Consider the following 21,835-nt stretch of genomic DNA (forward strand, 5'->3'; position numbering starts at 1 on the left):
TATGGATAGAGAACACACTAGCAACTAACCGATATGAAATCTAGACTTAGGCTCATGCTGGCAGTTCCCTGATATTGAGTCTGGACTGTGTAATAATGAGTAGTGATTGATTATTGAAGGTCTTAATGTATGAGTTGCGGGCTTGAGAAATGAGAAATAAATTTTGGAATGACCGACGTTTAGTTTTTAGCAATGCAGCATACCTAAACATGAAAAACTCGTGCTCGTCGAGTCAAGGCCGAAAATCGAATAAATCAAAATTAATCTCAGGAATCTGCTTTAATCAAGTCATGAGTCAAAATTGCATTAACCACAAGTTAAACTTGGTCAATGTGAGTTTGACTCGCAAATATTTGGATTAGATCATTTGGAGAGCGAGAAGATTCTGACTCGCGATTAATCATGATTGATCACTAAGTCCTATTTCACTGCTTGCAATTGAAATCTAAACTGAAAATAGGAGATCTTACAATTGAACCTAATTGTGAATTTTCTAAAGTGAAATTTGCCCATCGGCATCGTTTCTATTTACGGCTGGTCGTGTCAACGGAAGAGATTCATGTTAAATCAGGTTCATGGGGAAAATATTTTATGGAAGATTTTTGTTTTATGTTGAGGAAGACATAGTAATATTTTTTATTAAATTTGAATAACAATAGTATCTACTCTGTATCTCCCATATCTCATTATTTTTATCTCTTGTAACTCATATAGAAAGTGGGTTAATAGTGGACATGTAGCATCAAGCTCCACTCCTTTTAATCCAAAGTTCTACATGCAAACCTTTGTGTCACTTGTGCCACAAAGCCTTTGTTGTAGAGTGTGGAGTTAACACCTACCTCTGCATGACAAAAGCTACACATACCTTTTGACTTGGTTTTTTCACCTTTTTTCCATTCTTTGTGTGGAGTCTGGGACAACAAGCTCCACATACTTTTTTTCCATACCTCTATGTGAGTGTAACTTTGCACATTTTCTTTTCTTAAACCAATATTAAAATCATTTGTGAGCTTATTTCAAGGCATGAATACATGCTTCAATCATGGAAATCAGCGAAGTTTCTAGAGAAAAAAATAACCATGGAGTTAACCTTTGCCATTTCAAATATGTTAGGATTCTATTGAGAGTTTTTAAGAGATAATTATTAACTGGCCATCTACTTTTCCCTTTTTCTTAATATAAACTGCATCTCTTATTACATTTATAATCAAGAGATTTACATCAAATACTCGATCAAAGGGCCAAGGAATTTTCATAAATTCTTCGTTGTCTAGTAGAAGAATAAATGGTCAACATGTCAGCTTGGCTCCAATTTCTTGGGAATTAATAATTGTTCCGAAAAATGACTACTCTTGTTTGAATCTAGAACTATGTTTAAGCTTTGAAAATGGATTTTCCTCCAAATTGATCTTGGAAAGGTCCTTATTAAAGGCTTCTATATATCTCCTCCACTAGAATGAATGGCTTGTATGTTGAAATGTATAGCAGAGATCGCTTCTAAAAAGCTTGGTCATCCCATTGTCACCAAGAGCTCCTCCTTTCCCCCAAATTGGACCCAAAAAAACATTGAGCACTTAACTATGATCCAAAGTGAGAAATTTTAATTGACACTGCAACTCAAGAGCTATTCAATTTAAAGTGTGCTAATAGAATTCATCATTCTTTCATTGAATAAGTATATTGTTTTTTAATTTTTCATCTATTCTTGTAGTATGTGGTACTGACCTTGTTTCACGTGAAAGGGTTTTTATTCTTGGACTATGACAATGCTAGTAAGATTTAGGCCTTTTGTAGTATTTGTACCCCATGATCATTTTTTCAAGATGTATGACATGTGTGGAAAGAAATAAGCATTTAGTTATTACCTCCTAAACTAAAGCAATGTTTCTTTTATTACGTGCCATGTAACGTCCTCTACAAATTGAGGACGAATGGGATGTAAAATCATATCCGTCCCCATAGGCTATAGTCCTCCATAAAGGGGAAAAAACCCCAAAATACCCATTGTTGGGAAATTTTTGGGGAAAATGGGCCTAAAGAACCCAAATTTGGAGTTTAGAGTAAGGTTTACTCAATCACTTAAGAATATGAAACCCCTCTAGAAAATGTAGAAATAAAGAAGGATTGGATTCAGTTTGGATCACCAAGTGTGGATTAATTCATTTGTTCTTGGGCATTAGGTCAGATAGTTTTTTACCCCTTCTATCTCTTGTCAATTTCGGTGGTGAAAGATTCCACCCTAGTTGACATTCCCTAATTATCTTGTACATTTTAACCCCATACAAAAATTACCTACATGCAAATTCTAAAACACAGAAAATAAACAATACACATAAAACACATATACACAGAGATTTTCCCCTGGATCCCAAAACTGGGACTACCAGCTTCATTTTTCATTATGTTCCTTTCACTGTTACAATACATATTTATACATTCCAAAGCATCCAATGCCATGGACTTAAAACCATCACGTCCAATACCATGGACCAAAAACCATCGTGTCCAAAAAACATGTGTGAAAATCATGCACAAAACCATAGGTGGGTCCGCTAGACCTAACATAGGGTCCAAAACCAAAATTTTCCGGGGCACTACCCCAGACCACATAAAGTGGGGTTACAGGTGCCCTTCAAAGCCCCTATTAACTATGTGGAAAGAATATAACACAACCCAACATTCTCCCACTTGTTGTTTGCTTTCCATACGGGGCCACAAGAGAGCTTAGTCATTTTCCTAGCCCTGAAATGCCCATTGTCTCTCTACACCAAGAGAACTTCTTAGAGCTCACAGATTTTGTCAATGCATCTGCAGTATTCTTCAAAGTGTCCACCTTTGCCAACAACACCTTTTTGTCTTCTATCATATCCCTCACAAAGTGATACTGAACATCAATGTGCTTTGTCTTTGAATGATATGTAGGGTTCTTTGCCAAGAAAATTTCACTTTGGCTGTCAAAGTCTATCCTTATAGCTTCCTATACTAACCCCATACTTGAACACAATCTCTACAACCAAACAACTTCCTTGCTTGCATGAGTGGCTACCATGTATTCTGCCTCTGTAGTTCATAGTCCCACTACAGATTGTTTCTTACTCATCCAACTGACTGCTCCTCCAAATAGGTTAAACACATACCCACTTGTAGATCTTCTCTAATCCAGATCTTCAGACCAATTTGCATCAACAAAGCCATGAATATCTAACACTATATCCAATATTGGTATTCCTTGGTAGCATAGACCATAATCACTAGTGCCATGCGAATACTTGAAAACCCGCTTCACTGTTATCCAATGCTCCTTTCATAGTTTTGACATAAACCTGCTCAATACTCCCACTACATGTGAAATGTCTGGTCTAGTACAGACCATTGCATACATCAAGCTACCGACTACACTTGCATATGGAACACGGGACATGTCCTCTTCCTGTTCTTGTGTCTTGGGACATTGTTCAGTAGATAACCTCACACCTATAGGAATAGGAACCTTCACCGATTTACTATCCTGCATATTAAACCTTTGCAGTATTGTCTCGACATACTTCCTCTGGTTTAACCAAAGCTTCCTCTTTGCCTGATCTCTTTTAATTTCCATTACCAAAATATAGTTTTCAGCACCAGGATCTTTCATGTTGAATTTGGAGGACAATTGGGTCTTCAAATCCTGGATAATTTCTTTGTCATTTCCAACCAGCAACATATCATCCACATACAAGACTAAATAAATAACACAGTCACCAATTTAATTTAAAATACACACAGTGATCTGCTTTTCTTCTGGTGAAGCCACGTCCCCGTATAAATGTATCAAATTTCTGATACCACATCCTTGGTGATTGTTTTAACCCATACAAAGACTTTTTTAACTTGCATACTAGTTCTTTCTTACCCTTCACAACAAAGCCTTCACGTTGCTTCATGTAGATTTCCTCTTCCAGATCCCCGTGAAGAAATGTTGTCTTCACATCCATCTGTTCTACTTCAAAAGCAACAACAGCAGCAATAGATAAAATTAATCTAATAGAAGTTACCTTGGCAACAAGAGAAAAAATATCACCAAAATCAATTCCCAGCACCTGGAAATAACCTTTTTCTACCAACCGAGCTTTTTATTTCTCCACTTTTCCTTCTACATTTGTCTTCTTTTTGAACACCCATTTGCTGCCAATGGGTTTCCTTCCAGCCAGCAACTCCAATAGATCCCAAGCCTCATTTTTGTTCAAAGATGCCATTTCATCAACCATGGCCTCTTTCCAGAGTTTTCCATCCTCTGAATCCACTGCTTCCTTCACAGTTCTGGGATCGTCATCAGTAATAGACAAAGCAAAATTTGAACAGAAAATAGATGGACTATACCTTTTTGGCTGCCTTCTTTCTCGAACTGATCTTCTCACAGCAGGAGTTTGTGGCTCTTCATCTTCTGATTCCTTCGCTGTTGTAGAGTCTGATTCTTCCTCCTTTAGCTCAAACTCTATCTTCTCAGGTTTCTTTGGTTGGACTTCATGTTTGATAACATATTTCACCTCTCTAAACACCACATCTCGGCTGTACACAACCTTCCTTGTTACTGGGTTCCAAAGCTTATAACCCTTTAAACCATCCTTATACCCAATAAAGATGCACTTTTCAGATTTATTATCCAACTTGGTTCATTTCTCCTTTGGAACATGTACATATGCATCACATCCAAATACCCTCAGATGTGAAAGAGAGGGTTTCTCACCAGTCCATACCTCTTGAGGAGTCTTATCCTCCAATGCTGATGAAGGTGACCTATTGACTAGGTAACATACAGTATCCACCACCTCTGCCCAGAATTCCTGTCCTAACCTGGCACTATTAAGCATGCTTCTTGCCCTTTCCATCAATGTCTTATTCGTTCTTTCTGCAACTCCATTTTTCTGAGGTATATATGGAGTAGTCTTCTACTGTGCTATACTACACTTCTTACAGAATTCTTCAAATTCCTTACTGCAAAACTCTCCACCATTATCTATCCTCAGCACCTTTATCTTCTTCTCTGTCTGGTTTTCCACTAGAGCCTTAAATTCTTTAAACCTATCAAGGACTTCAAATTTCTTCTTAAGGAAATATATCCATGTATTCCTTGAGAGGTCATCTAGAAATGATACATAGTACACATAATTACCCAGTGATGGAACCTTCACAGGTCCAAAAACATCACTGTGCACAAGTTCTAATACCTGTTTCTCCCTCTTACTACCAGAGGGGAAACACACCTGATTCTGCTTCCCATATACACAATTTTCATAGAAATCAAAATCCAGAGAGCTATTACTCATACCTTTTACCATACCTTTACCATCAAGTATCCGAAGGCCCTTTTCTCCAATATTTCCAAGCCTTTGATGCCATTGCATGGTATTCTCTCTAGAGACCACTAGATTTTCTACTCCACTTTCAGGAACCATAGAACTATTGCACCGATAAATAACAGTGCTACCTTGCAGCTTGTACAGAGTTCCAATCCAAACTCCCTGCATCAATACCAGTGCTCCCCGAATCATCTTGCAGGTATCCTTCTCGAACACTGTTTTTACACCTGCATCATCCAGTTTGCTAACAGAAATCAGATTTCTGGCTAATGCAGGAATATGTAGAACACCTGGAAGCATTCTTACCCTTCCACCTTGCAACTTCAACTTTACTTTTCTGCGACCAACAATTCTAGCCTTCCTGTCATCCCCAAAGAAGACATCACCACCATCATATTTCTCATACTCGCAAAACCACTCTCTATGGGGAGTGAAGTGAAAGGGTTCACCTGAGTCAATCAACCATGCCTCATGATCTAAATGTGTACTTGAAGAAGCCAAGTACACATCCCCACCTTCATCTGAGGTGGTTTTCGCCTCTGCAGAAGGAGCCTCATCAGATCCCTTTCCTTTGTCAGGAGCTTTATATTTACAATCCCTTTTGTAGTGCCCTTCCTTTCCACATTTCCAGCACACCACCTTTACAGGTTTTCTTGGAGATTTAGAGCTCCCTTTAGATTTATATCTCCCACTCGATGACTTATTTTTGTTTATGTTCTGGGTCCACCCTCGTACAGATAAGGCATCACCATTTTGTCTCTCAATATTTTTCCGTCTCATCTCCTCCGTCAGCAAGGATGAGACTATTTCATCAAAATGCAAGGCAATTGCATTGCTACCTATTGCAATAACTATACTATCCCATGAATCTAGTAGAGAACATAATAAACTGATGCACTTATCTTCATCTGAAATTTTAATATCAACAGATGCTAACTGACTTACCACATTATTAAATGCATTCAAATGCTCTGTCACCGAGTCTCCATCTTTCATCCTTAGGTTATATAGCTTTCTCCACAGGAATAGTTTATTCACCAGAGACTTAGATTGGTACAAAGTCCCTAACTTGTCCCACAAAGCCTTCATCGTAGCTTCCCTTGATACATTCAGCAATACTGAATCTGAGACACACAATCGTATTGTGCTCTTTTCCTTCCGATCCAACTTCTTCCATTCTTCATCAGACGCACCCGTTGGTTTAGTACCTAGATATACCATGATCCACTGGTCTTTATCCACCAACAGATCCTCCATATTGAGTTTCCACAACTCAAAAATCTAACCATTAAATTTCTCGATCTCTATCTTTCCATTGCTCGCCATCTTCTTTCACCACTAGAATTGATCTCGCAGATCTCCCACTGAACAGGGTCTACCACAGGCCGGAGCAAAACCCCTCAGCAACAAAGGCATCCCCTTGAAGCCAAAACTACTCTGATACCAAATGTAGGTTTTAACCCCGTATAGAAATTACTTGCATACGAATTCCTAAACACAGAAAATAAACAATGCGAGAGCATAACACATAAAACACATATACACGAAGATTTTCCCCTGGATCCCAAAACTGGGACTACCAACTTGATTTTTCATTATGTTCCTTTCAATGTTACAATACATATTTATACATGTCGAAGCATCCAATACCATGCACCGAAAACCATTGCGTCCAATACCATGGACCGAAAACCATCACGTCCAAAAAACATGTGCGAAAATCATGCACAAAACCATAGGTGGGTCCGCCCAACCTAACATAAGGTCCAAAAGCAAAAAAATTTGGGGCGCTGCCCCAGACCCCATAAAGTGGGGTTACTTTTGCCCTTCAAACCCCCTATTAACTGCGTGGAAAGAATATAACACAACCCAACATATCTCTCTATTTGGGAACAAGGGTCTCCGGCTGGTCAACAAATTCTATTGGATATTGGTCTCTTGTCTTTTCTGGGCATAAGATTTCCATTAAAGGTGAATGAATTTGGAGGATAGTGCAAGATAGCTTAGTTTTATTTGACATACACCTCTCTTGAAGGAAGAAACAAAGTTTCTGAGTCCTTAATATCTTGTTTTGGGAAAAGCACTTACCTTAGGCAGTGGATTCGTTTCTGGCACCTGGAGTAGCGAAACTCTTTGATTTATTTGGTTTTTGCATGCACAGTTAAAAGGAGCACTTCCCTAGTTATTAATTCTCAGCCTTAGCCAAGGAAGCATGTTTGCATATCTCATATCATATTCAGTAGAGGTAGACTTTAATTGTCTTGTCTATCCATGCAAGGAACATGCATTAGGATTAGGAGTTAAGAAAGTTGAGACATTGTTGTACATGCTTCCAGATTCATTGTACCTTCTAGACTAAAGGAGAAGTGAATAGTAGTGTTTGAAATTTTTAGTTATTTCCTATTTCAAAGAGTAATAAATAGTGATGTGATTTGAGTTTCAAATATGTGCACTTGCTGTTACTTTCTTCAGTGGCATGTGCTTCCCTGTTAAGAACAAGGGGTTTTTCTACAGTATCTAGCCTCCAAAGCTTCTTTAATGCAAACTAAATATCAAATCATTCCCTCGTACTCCAAAACATCTAAGGCATCACCCTAGAGAAGCTCCAAAGTAGACCAATGAGCTTTGACAGGCCAACTCCAACCCCATGTCACCATATAAGTGTTGACATCACTGCTACAAAAATTATTCTTAAGTGTTGCATCCTACACCAATTTCTAAGATGGATGCCCAAAGGGGTTCTAGAACAAGGCTCTGCCTTCATTGCCACATTTAAGACTTTTCAAAGGGATCAGTCCCTTTAAACCATACCAATTTTTACACTTTCACAATTTGGCCCAGTTCCTATCAATTTTATATTTTGTATTGAAAAGTCAATCCTATTTTACCTGTTTATTTACTTTAAGAATAATTATAGGCCAGCTCCAGCAAAATGTCAACAAATTTTTGGTTTAGGTTGGCATTTCTCGAAATACTATCACACATGTATATATAATCACACATTTTCCTTTTTAGATCTTGATTGGTTGAACAAAAAGGTTCGCTTCCTATGTAATCTTGTCCCATACCTCCACATCAGCTCTCATAGATAACAATATTCTTAATTCTTCATCTTTGTGCATAGTAAGGTCCATTTTTGTTGCTAATTTTGATGGAGCAACCTCTAACAGTACACCTTTTACCACAGAGATGTTGTTGTTGGATAGAAATCTCTAGAGGAGTCCTACTCCAATCATATAAATGGCTATTGTATATCACCATAATAAGCATTAACATATGAATATGTGGCAGACCGTAAACTCTGTGCATTCAATCCATTACTTTTTCTTTCATGGAAGATTTTGTTCTGCATAGTAGATGTGTTGTGGCACTTGAGTGTGTTCGCATAAAAATTCTAAGGCAAAACTTGGATTCTCATGTGTCACGGAAATTCAACATATGATTTGTTCACCTAAGAGCTACTTGTAACTCATATTAGGGTACTCATGTATAATCTCAACTCATCCCACTTAACAAGTTACCAAGACAAGGATCATCACATCCAACCTTGGTCTAAAACAATTAAGCAACACAATTTAAATATTGACATGCCATAGCACCTGACATGTCTTAGAATGCCTTGCCACTATGTGGCATGCATTAACATCCCCTACATTCCTTGGCATGCTTTAACACTCCCTATCACACCGTGGCACTTCCTGACATGCCTTGGTAGTTTAGCATACCTTGGCATTGCCTAGCATATAACCTTGTCACTCCCTCCTTAACACACCTAGAACTCATTGAAACTCCCTCTCACACACTCTTATTCATTCATTTCCATGCATTTTGACCTAGTGCTTCCTTATGTTTCCCTGACACCCCTTAACACTCCCTAACTCACCCTACTACCTGACACATATTGGACTACTACCTTAACATTCTAGCATTCCGTGGCACTACTAGCATACCTTGTCACTCTCTCCTTAGCACACCTAGAGAGTGTTGACACACTTGCTCACAAACACTTACTCATTCATTTCCATGCATTTTTACCTAGTGCTCCCTTGTGTTTCCCTAGCACTCCTTATCACTCCTTGACACGTGTTGTTACACCCTAGCCTCTAACATGCCTTAACACTGCCTAGCATACCTTGTCAATTTGTCCGTAGCACACCTGGAACTCACTGAAACTTCTAATCACAAACTCTTATTTGTTCATTTCCATTCATTTTGACATAGTTCTCCCTTGTGTTTCCATGGCACTCCTAGCTAACACTTCCTTGAACGTGTTGGCACATCTTTGCCGCATGTCACCCTAGATCTCTATCATTCCTTAGAATTGCCAAGCATGCCTTGGAACTCCTCCTTAACACACTTGGAACTCACTTACACTCCATGCCACACACTCTTATTCCTTCATTTCCATGCATTATTACCTAGTGCTCCCTTGTGTTTCCCTAGCACTCCCTAACACTCCCTAACACTCCTTGGCACACATTGGCACACCATGGCGCTTTTCACATCTTAGTAGGCTTTCCTAGCACTCTCTTGTCTATTGGAACTGCTTATCATACGTGGTCACTCCCTCCTTAGGACACCTATAACTTGTTAACACTCCCTATCAGACACACACATTCATTCATTTACATGTAATTGAAACGAGTCCTCCCTTGTGTTTCCTTGGCAATCCCTAGCATGTGTTGGTGCGACATCTTAAAACCTAGCACACATTGGCATGCCTTGGCACTTGGCATGTCTTGACATGCCTAACATTCCTTGGAACTTTCTAACATGTGTTAGCAGTTCCTGAAATTCCCTGCACACCTTGGCACTCCCTAGTTTTCATGCCCTCATAGATAACCTTACCTTATTTGTGACTTGGGAACCCAACCAAGTCATTGAAAAAACAGTGTTGTTCCTAGACCAAAGTCTCCCTTTTTCCCAAACTGCTTTTTCCATCCTCTTATCACAATTGTAGTATTTCCTCCTAAATTTCCTAATATGAAGCTCTCCTAACACACTTCTTCCATGGGACACCTAGAATTCACTAACACTCCCTGGCATAATCTCTTTTTCATTCATTTCCATGCACTTTGACCTAGTTCTCCCTTGTGATTCCTTGACACTCCCAAACACTCCTTGACATGCATTGACACTATCTAGCATAGGCCACCACGCCTTTTCATTCCTCGGCATGCCATGGTACTCCTTAATTATCATGCCCTCATAACTACCCTTATTTTCTTTTAGACTTAGGAACCCAACCAAGTCCTGCCTTGACTACAACAAATATACCAAGTTACATTTACTACAACTAGACTATTCCTTGTTCCCCTAATGGAATATAAATCATCTTAGTCTTCTCATGTCCAATCTTAACTCATCCCACTTAACAAGTTAGCAAGTCAAGGCTGACATCCAATCGTGCCCATAAAAAAACTAAGCAATATAGTTTACATATTCACATGCCATAACATTTGGCATGTATAACAATCCATTAGCACAACATGGCACACATTATCATCCCCTGCATTCCTTGGCATGATTTTCCACCCCCTAACAGACCCTACCACTCCCTAACATTCCCTGACACTCTAGCATTCCTTGGCACTACCTAGCATATACCCTTGTCACTCCCTCCTTAACACAATTGGAACTTGCTGACACTCCCTATCACACAATCTTATCCATTCATTTCCATGCAAATTGAACTAGTTCTCCCTTGTGTTCTCGTGGCACTCCTTGACACATATTGGCACACCCTAGGACTTGGCACATCCTCGCATGTCACCCTGGAACTCTAGCATTCCTTGGAACTACCTAGCATACCTTGTCACTCCCTCCTTAGCACACCTAGAATTCATTGAAAATCCATGTCATGCACTCTTGTTCATTCATTTCCATGCATTTGAAACTAGTGCTCCCTTGCTTTTCCCCGACACTCCATAGCTCTCCCTGGAATGCATTGGCACACCTTAGCACCTAACACATCTTATCATGTTTCCCTGGCCTCTAGAATGCTTTATCACTACCTATCATACCTTGTCACTACCTCCTTAGCACACCTTCAAATGATTGACACTTCCTGTCACAAACTCTTAATCATTCATTTGCATGCATTATTTTCACCTAGTTCTCCCTTATGTTTCCCTAACGCTCCCTAACACTTCCTATTTGGCACACCTTGGCACCTAGCACATATTCACTGCATGTAACTCTAGCACGCTAGAATGACTTAGCACTGCTTAGCATACCATGTCACTCCCTTCTTACCACACCTGGAACTCATTGGCACTCCCTGTCACACACTCTTATTCATTCATTTCCATGCATTTTGACCTAGTTCTCCCTTGTGTTTCCCTAGCCCTCGCTAACACTCAACACACATTGGCACACCTAACTGCAATGAGTTTCACTAATAGTAAATCAAAAAACCCTTCTAGAGTCTATCTAGTTACTTGTTCTTCACTAAGATATTAGGGTTAAGTTTATTGTATAGTGTTCAGTGTGAAAATATTACTAGGTGTTTTTATTGCATTACTTGGAAGGTGGCTAAGCCACAAGCATGATGGTAAGGTTCCTGAATCTTGGATTGTAAAACTAACCAACAAATATATGACTATAAGATCTTTGGGAAATTGTAGTTCTCTAAAGAGATTCATGGTAGTGATTTTCCCATTGGGCTAGACTCGAGAATTTGATTGTTAATTAGATGCAGAGAAGTGGTATTTTGATTCCGTAAATGTCAAATGTACAGTTCAACAACATGATGGAGGCTTACCTCTGACATCAGAATTTAGTTTGTTATCTTCGTGGTGAAAACCCCATGATTTCCAAGTGTGACACCCTCCTTGCAACAACACCCTTCGAGTAGTTACCTAGTGACTTCCTTGCCTTTGATTGCCCTCTCCTCATCTTTTTCACTCTCAGTTCCTTCTCCCTTACTCTCCTCTCACTGTGCTCTTTTGCTTCCTATTCTCCTTATCCCAATTTCTCTTCTCTTTCTACTTCTCACTCCATCCTTCTAGTTAGTTAGGACTTGGCTAACTAGATTTTCCATTTCCTGCCATTTGGCCTCCCATTTTCTCCCCATTTGTCATTTTCCCTCTTCCTAGGTCTGTTCTAGAATCGACAAGGTGTGAGGGAGGAGAAAAATCCATTCATGTGTGCTAATAGGTTGCAAAATATCTCCCCGCCCTCATTGACTGCATCAAGGCCTGTAAATATTATGCCTGTGAGTGTCTGTGAGTCTCTTCTTAGGTCTTGGGTCAAATTATTTTTACTCTTTCAACTATATGAGTTGATCTATATGCTCTTTAACCCCCCCCATTAATAGAGTTCCTTATACTTGTATCTTGACCCTGGTATAAAGACATATGTATAGGTTATTATGGTATATGTTGAACTTTCGTTATTACCTTCACCCTGAAGTCATTTAGGTTCCATATAACTCCCCCTAGTTAGTATAAGGTTCATTGAGTTAGAAAAATGTGGCATCAATAATTATAAGTGGTTACCTTAAGGAAGGACCATTAGTTGAAGCCTCATCAATGGAGATTGTGTCGATGGTTAGGGTTTTGATTCAGTCAGACACAATTCACTATTATATTTGTGGGCACGAAGTAATTATGATCTTCCCCATGTACACAACGTTAACTGAGAAGTGTTTCCCATAATCATGCAAGTGGAACTTCAACATATACATCAGGGTAACCACAAAATATTTATCATAGTTATGCAATGCAATGTGATAGGAAAATATTTACATTATATACATGAATGTACTAAGATCAGGACCATTAGCACCATATCTGTGAATGTACTAAGATCAGGACCATTAGCATCATATCTACATATTTAGCACAAGACGAGGGTCATTACAACCCCTTAAAAATAGCCATAAGGCCTTCCTCTTTTGCAGCTCCTTGACCACAAGGTTTTAATTGAAAAACACATAGTTCTTTTAAATATTTGTAGGTTGAGGCAGCCACTTCAAGCCCTTGAACATAAATATAATCAAATATTTACAATTTGTTACAATAATAAGTCCATTATGCACACTCCTCATCTTAGAGTTGGGTATAGAGGGAGAATACTTGATTGATGCCAACCTTGTAAATGAAAAACTTTGCCTACTCATTGGTTGGACTCTCCACCACTAGTTGACACCACTAACACACACCAAAAGTCAAAGATACCCATAATATGTCCCCTACACCCAAGGGCTTAAACTACACATCCATAAAATGTACCTTCAACTTTAGATGTCCCAAAAAAGTAATATCCTAAACCTAGCCTATTTGTTAGATTTTTGTAACTTTCTCCTTAACTAACATTTGTTTTTAACTATTTAATCCACTTACCATATACTCTCTCTTGTTTGCAACCACCTAGTATACAAGAACACTTATGTTTTTAATACAACCAAGTTAAGAGGGCATGTTTCTTTCTTACACAAATATTTTCAATACAACCAAGTTAAGAGCACGTGTTTCCTTTCCAAATTCCAAAAGTATAACATGTCTATCTCTATAAACTAACAACAAAATCATTGCATAAAAAAGTAAGCTTAAAATTAAATTAAAATTAGATTATATTATTATGATAAACAATCCAAATATGGAAAAAAGGTTTTCAAACACAATCATAAAAAAAAGTGTTAGTTTATCAAATACAACTACAAACTTATTAATCCAGCCTAGATCCATCTTAACCTGGATCTATCAAGCATCGAGAGGGATCCAATCTCTTGATGTGAGAACCTCTTTTTTGGCACTCGATAGATCCAAGTTAAGATGGATCTAGGCTGGTTATATAATACTATATAATATCTATATTTTTATCTATGTGTCTCTTTCTTATTCCCTCTCTCTATCTCACCCCCAAAACATACACAGTCTCTCTCCATATCTATATCTATCTCCCTCCCTCTTCCTCTCTGCATCTCTCTCTTCCCTCTATGTCTCCTCTCTCCATTTCTCCCTTGTCACTACCTCTCTCTCTCTACCTTTTTCCCTCTATGTATTTCTTCTTCCTTCCCTCTCTCTCCCCCTCCAACTTCATCCCTCTCCTCTCTCTTAGTCCTCTCTCTCCATTTCTCTCTCACCTCCCTTTGTCCCCCCTCCATCACTCTCTCTCTCTCTCCCCCCTCCATCTCTATGACTCCCACTCTGTCTCTATCCCTTCTCTCCATATCTTTATCCCCACCTATTCTCTCTCTTCCCTCATCTCTTCTCTCCCTCTCTCTCTATCCATCTATCCCTTGTCACTCCATCTCTCTCTCTCCACCTCTATTTCCCTAATATGCCTTAGTTCTTTCCTCCCTCTCTCTCCCCCTCCGACTCCATATTTCTCTCTCACCCCCTTTCTTCTTCTCTCTCTCCCCCTCCAACTCCATATCTCTCTCCACCCCTCTCTTCTTCTCTCTCTCCCCTCTCTCTCTTCCTACCCCCTTCTCTCCATCTCCCCCATCTCTCTCTCTCTCTCTCTCTCTCTCTCTCTCTCTCTCTCTCTCTCTCTCTCTCTCTCTCTCTCTCTCTCTTTCCACCTGTTATAGACATTTTTGTGCCTTACAACATAGAGCATGAAATGTCAATAATCTAAGGGATCCAAAGTCCCTAAACATGTTGTTATTACCCTTAGAGGAACAAGGTCAGCAAACCACAGCACTGCAAATCAGTTTTCCACTGAAAAACACTCAAAAATAGGTCAGTTTTGGATCAAAGCAGCTGCTCCACTAAGCATCTGCGCTGAATGTCAAAAGCTCTATGGTGTACCTGCGCTGCATTGCAAGTGCAACAAAGGCTACCTGCGCTGGGCGTACTTTGACATGTGGAGGAATCTTTTTCCCAATGTGCCAGTGCCCAGGAAGCTTCCAAAAAGACACTTGATCATAAGATTCACCTAATGATGAGTTAAGAGCTTCTAAAACTCCAAGTGGAAGGTAGAAACTCCGAGTGAAGAACTGAAGAACAACTGGAGTTGAAGAGGACAACAAGTCACACATCAAGCTGACTTATCTTCACTCCAAAACTCTATATAAGGATCTCATCCCATGGGATCTGGAGGGCGGAATTTAGTGCAAAGGATTGCTGTTGGTTTACAGTTGTGAGCATTGGGTGATTGCTTGAGGGAGGTGAAGAAGAGATTTCTCTCCGTCGGGAAGGTGATGCTGGATTGGACCTCTAATGGTTGTATCACCGCCTAAACCTTACTTCCATATATTAATAAAGCATTTGAGGTTCTTCTATTCGCATGTGTTTCAATGATGTATTGTCTTATTTGCGTATTTGATTTATGCTAATCCTTGAATCAGTTATGAATGCATGCCTCTTGTAGTTTCCTTTTCTTGTCTTATTTGCAGGATCTCGTGTAGCTGGGCCCGTGAAAAGACTTGGATCTGGGAGCAAGCAGCAAACAAAGGAGATTGGATCGACCATTTGCGCAAGACATCGGTAAGTGGATCTCTCCCTTTTATCTCTTGCATGTCATAAAGAAGAAACTTTAGATAGCTTTGCTTTCAGCTGTTGCTAAGGAACTGTCACCCTTAGAGTGGGTTAGGGTCATTTCGAGTTGGATACTTTCCCCCACAACAGACTGGCGACTCTGCTGGGGAGCGTGTCTTGTTGGTAGCTTGTGTTTATTGCTATTCATTTCTTAAACAAAGGGAGTACCGAATCGAACTGCATTCGAGTCCTTCGAATGCAAAGTAGAGGGCAGCTACTCTAGCGCAGTGCTGGGCATGTTTATGATCTGAAGAGCTGATCCACAAGGACTCTTTTTAACTCTTTGTGATAGTGTTCATCTTCCTTTAATCATCCTCTAGTGTATACTTGACTGATAGCCTCTGATTTGGCCAAAAACCATTGATTTTTGAGCAAACTGTGACCCGGAATCTGAGAGAGACGAGAGTTGTCTCATCAGTGCAGCTGCAGCAAAGGATACCTGCACTGCAACGCAGGTCCCGAAGGGGCTACCTGCGTTGCATCTCAGATTGACAGTGCAGCACCTGCGCTGATCCAGTTTTGCCTTGTGCAACTGGGATTCCCCACTGTCTGTTGCCCAGTTTTCAGTATTGTTTTTGCAGCCTGTTGTCAACCTGTATACCCAGCTGAAACCACTTCTCTTTGCCTTCATTCTGCCTCAGTTGTATGAAGAAACCGTGATTGTTCTTATTGTATTTCTTGTTGTCATTCACAGTTTCCCATAGCGAAAGTGAACTAGTCTTGCTATGACCTCTTGGATCTAGACCTAAGAGAAAGTGTCGTTGTGATTCTAAGAGCTAGTTTATTGCAGTTCATAGCTGCTTTAGCATTTGCTTTCATTATATGGTTCGAATTTCAGTATTTCTTGTGTTGAAACAAGTGAATCTTAAGGTGTTCTTTTGATTATTGGACAAACACTTGTTTGCTTTCGCTTGAAATTGAATTCGAAATTATACAACAGCTTTCTTTTTGTAATACATCAACATTAAGGAAGAAGAAAAGAAATACTTGCATTGTGCATGTGCATTTTGACAGTTTGCATGTCGATTTAGGAAAAGTGCATCAGTGTGTGCTCTATGATCTGTTTGAAAAGATGATGTCTTTCTTTTCCTTCAGTAGTTAAGGTTTTCATAAGTTGAAAGAATTGAGAAAGCTTGCTTATCATTCTTAGACTGCATTTAGGAGTTGTATCATACATCACGTGGTGATCCATAAAGGCAAACTGCTAAGCAAGATCAACCTAAAAAGAACTGAATTTATCTAACAACACTTTGAAACATAATGAAACACAGTAGAGGTCTAGGTAGAGACGTGAACCGACGTCGTTAAACATAGTGACTGTCGATCTCTACGAAGGTGGGTGATTCCTCCTGAGGGACGATAGCACTAATACGGACTTGTGCCCCCGCGTACCGTCGCGTATATTGGGGGACCCCTATAGGAACAAAGCCTTTATCCATAGGAAGCCGTGTCGGCCGCCCTACTGATCGTGATGCAGTGAACACAGCATTCACGAAGATCGACCACTCGTACCGTAAAACGTATTCTGTGGTTTCGCGAAAGGTTTGGCACACCCTCTGCCTAGAACTCCAGAGTAGTTTCTTTTGGCCTTTTTCAAACTCTATAACTGAAAAAGTCCATCCGAGCATTTGTCACTTCGGGCTCGTTAATACATCGAAGGAGACTAGAGTCATCTTTAGCTTTTTCTCGACTCTTAAAAAGTGAAAAAGCAAGTTGTGTCTAAAGTGTCGTCATATAAAATTCATTCTAAGCGGAACATAATCACCCCTTATTCCCACGTTGATCTTTAGGTTGAGAACATGGAACGCACCATCCAAGGGATTCCACATGATGGAACCCCTAGCCCTTTCTCCTCTCGGGGAGAAGTTGGTGCGCCCCACATGGCCACATTGTCGCTTCCAGGACTGACAATTGGCCTGCCGGTTTGGCTATTCTCAACCGCTGTAGTTCAGACCACCATGGTTCCTGAACAGTCGAGTCAACAGTTAGACCAGTCAAGAGCTACCCTCCAGCCTTCCACTTCTTATAAACCCTCCTCCGATCCTTCTTCTTCGAAAGGTCAAGCCGCCGAAAGCGGAGCTCCCATAGAAAAGAAGAAGGAAAAGAAGAAGAAAGAAAAGAAGCAGAAGGAGCCAAAGGCGCCTGGGGGCAAGCAAAAGGTATCTAACGAAAATCCACACACAGCACGGACTGGGCCCAAATCGCCACGTGTCATATGTAGAGGAGACCACCTTCACCGTGATTGTCCCAATATTCCCTGGATACTAAGGGACTGGTCCCCACGTTTGCACAATTCGGAAGCGTCAACCTCTGACAACCAGGTTGAATGCTTACCGTCGACCAGAGAAAGTGAAGGTTCTAGACGACGAAGGGGAAAGAGATTCCCCTGCGAACTATGTGAAGGCAATCACACCCTCCGCCGTTGTCCCTTTTTAGATGAAGCAAAGAGAGTTTTGGAAGATCAACCGGTTGCACCGTTGCTACTTCCTCCTGGATATCAAAAACTCGCGCCAAGTCCTTCGTTGGTCGAAAATACAGCTGCCCCGCTCATGGGGCCAGCTGAAGTGCCAGTCACTGAAAGTGAACCTACTGAATCCGGACCGGACGAAAGTCCAAAGGTCGAAACGGCAGTTGACCCGGTTCTCCCTTCAGAAGTTTCATCTTCAAATACCACAGTCACTGAGGATTCATCTTTAGTTGACACCCCTACCGAAGAGAGTAAGGATGACACCGTCCAGATTCTTTTCATCAACACCGATTCTGATGAACATCTGGGCAATGCGCCCACTCCTTTACCGCAGGAAGGAGCATCGTCAGGATCATATCCGACCGTATATTCGGTCCCACCACCAAGCAACCTAGTTGTGTCCTTTGATTGGAACCAACTAGGCAGACCCCGGTTACCAGCCAGTATACCATTTAGAATTATAGTCCAAATATACAAAATGGTGATGGCTGGAACTATCATTGATGAAGGGGCATCTGTGAGTATCCTGTCCTCTATTGCTTGGAAAGCACTGGGTTGCCCGGCACTTTTGCCTGAGACAAGAAATCTCTCGGGTTTTGACAAAGGAACCAGTCGACCATTAGGGATTCTACCCAATGTGCCTATTACCTTGAAAGAGAAGGCCATCAAGATGAACTTGATGGTCGTCCAAGGACCCTTGGATTATAACCTACTCCTTGGACGAGACTACATATATTGCATGGAAGCAATAGTCTCCTCACTCTTCCGAATAATGTGTTTTCCATACGAAGGAAGAATGGTCAAGCTCGTAGACCAACTTTCACTTCCGAGATCACGCATCGCAAGTAGTCACATACCTATCCTCAATGGTCTATTTGATCAAGAAAGGTCTCTACCTCCGGTTCTTCTTCCTGATGAGTGCGAGTAATTCGGGAAAGGAAGGCCGGAACCCAGGGGGCATGCATCCTGGTCTGCTCTGGAGGCAGAAGAGACCTTGGGTGTAAAGTAGAATTTCCGTGGGACAATATGACTAGTCCGTACCCCGTCCCCTCCTTCTTCTTCGTAAAACAGAAGAGCCGGCAAGAGCTCTCATGCGGAAGAAGGGGCAGTTAGGAATGGGGTTGTTCTGGAAAAAGATTCTTTTGTTAAAGTTAAGTGTGTGGCAGAGCGCCATCATTCACCTTTGTCTAGAAAAGTGGGCTCTGCCAAAGAAGGGGATCCGTTTGCGGCAGCAAGTAGTAACCATCTTTGGATAAAAGGCAAGCCTCACCCATTAAAACAAATGTTTTAGAGGATAAGTAGGGGCAACCTCCAAAGAAAGGGATTCAATTGCTGCAACAAATTGTAACCATCTTTGTGTAACCTAATGATAGACATCGCCGAAGAAAGTTTCTGTTTGAAAGGATTAACAGAACGATCTTTGGGTAACCTGAAAGAGGTAAGCCTCACCTGTTGAAAACAAAGGTTTTTAATGGAAAAGTAGGGGCAACCTTGAAATTAGACTTACACCTGGGGGCATGCAAACCTCTTGGAATGCAAGCTCGGGCGGTTTTTTAGTTTTAGGTAGGACTAACCCCGCTAACCCGTAGATAAGCCGATACCCGGCTTGCACAAAGAGAGGATATAGAGAAATACGTAGGGATATGAAGCTCTTTAAAAAATAGCGATCTCCCATGAGACCTTCCTACTTTATGACTGGTAAAAACGAGCAGTTTTGGCAAAGTTCATGCTCATTAAAAAATAAACGCAAAATCCGAGCAGTTTTAATGCGGAAATTCATGCTCGTTAAAAAATAAACATAAGCTTGTGAGCAGGCTTTCCCCAGAGTTCAAGCTCATTCAAAAAAAAAATGAACCGGTAAATACCCATTTGAGACCGTAAATTCATCAGCCATAAAAGCCTTGGTCGTGTTTGTGTACCGTCACCTCCACTTTTCATTTGGCCGATCATTCACATCCACTTGATTGTTTACCTATTTTGAGGAACAGCTGCGAAGAGTGATCCCACCTAGCCATCCTTGTAATACTGCCGTGATTGGAAAATTCCAACCTGTACCTGGAATCTGCTGCTATCCCTGTTTATCACTCGTTCCTCAAAATATGAGTCTTCTTTGAGCTCTTTTCACTGACTCGTAAAAAAATGAAAAGTTTGCCGAGTTTTGGCCTTCCAGCTCGTTAAAAGGACCGGAAGAGCTATCCCTCCTCTAGATTTTAATCTTTTTGGACCTAAGGGATTATTGCACAAAAAGATCGAGCGCTTGTCTAGTTCAGCTCGATAAAGCTATCGAACATTCATCCCTTCTGTATTGTTTTATACTTTTTCGGACTTAAGGGATTAGATGACGAAAAAGGACCCCTGGAGTCCACTTTAGGTACCCTTTCCAGACTCTCTAAAAATGAAAAGGACCGAGTTGTCTTTGTCGCTGGGCTCGTTAAAAATGTTAGATAGCGACAAACTTGTCTTTAGACGAGAACGAGTTTCCCTATCGCTAGGCTCGTTAAAACATAGCAATGGGCTTGCCCGAAGGGCAGGTTATAGAACAAGCATATGTTATCCTCCTCAAGCTTGACAAAAATAAAGAGGTACTGGTCAGAAATGACTGGGGAAAAATTGGGAAGAACCTCAAAGCTTAATGGTAGCAAGTCGCTCTTGAACATGACACTTTTGCCTCCGTAAATATCGGGTTGGGTTATTATCATTCACCGGTCCCTTCACCATGGTCTCGCCATACCATCCATACATGGGGTAATGCTACCGATCCATCGCATCAGTGTCGTTATATGTTCAAGAGATGTCATTCAGAAAGTGTCAACCGGGTCCCATCCACTACCGTACATCATCTTTCATCCTTCCATGACCACCACCCTGAATCATATTTCACAGATCGTTTTCACCATCATCACTAGCTCTGTTCCGTGTCACTGATGTGGGATTCATTAAGGCACTCCTTTGACGGATCACTTCTTGTCGACATCAGCTCATTATCCAAGAAGTTGATCTAGGAACACCCCCTCAGTACTTTGAAGCTTGCATGCCTCAATGGCAAGTTTCTCACTCCCGGCGATAGGTATACATTAATGACCTTCGACCAGGAGACTTTGCGTGGTGTTCGACGTCAGATCCTATATTCACACCACGTGAATTGTGCTGCAGTACCTTGAGGGTCATCATCATTATCGGTGATTCCTCTCGCGCTTGTTAACAGTTTACATTATTGACTGGTAATCAAGCGATGTCTTTCCATGTTCGACTTCAAGAAATTCTCACATGGATCGACTTGTACTAGAGTGAAGATCGGACAAGTTTGAAGACCCCGGATCTAGTTTCATCCATCCGGGCTGCAATATATATTCAGGAGATAAAAACATAGACATGTGCAGCAGATGATCATCCTACTAAAAGGATGATAATTAAAAGCAGAGAATTATCAGTCTATTATCAGACGATTGTCTGTTTATGTACAGCAAATGTATTTATAAAGCTGAGCATGGGAAATGCCCGCATCAGCTAGATCATGAAAAGAAAGTATGAAAATATAATGT

This window comes from Pinus tabuliformis, chromosome 2_2 (genome assembly GCF_031772625.1).
Source record: "Pinus tabuliformis cultivar Carrire ecotype Pingquan chromosome 2_2, CPIR1, whole genome shotgun sequence".
Classification (NCBI taxonomy): domain Eukaryota; kingdom Viridiplantae; phylum Streptophyta; class Pinopsida; order Pinales; family Pinaceae; genus Pinus; species Pinus tabuliformis.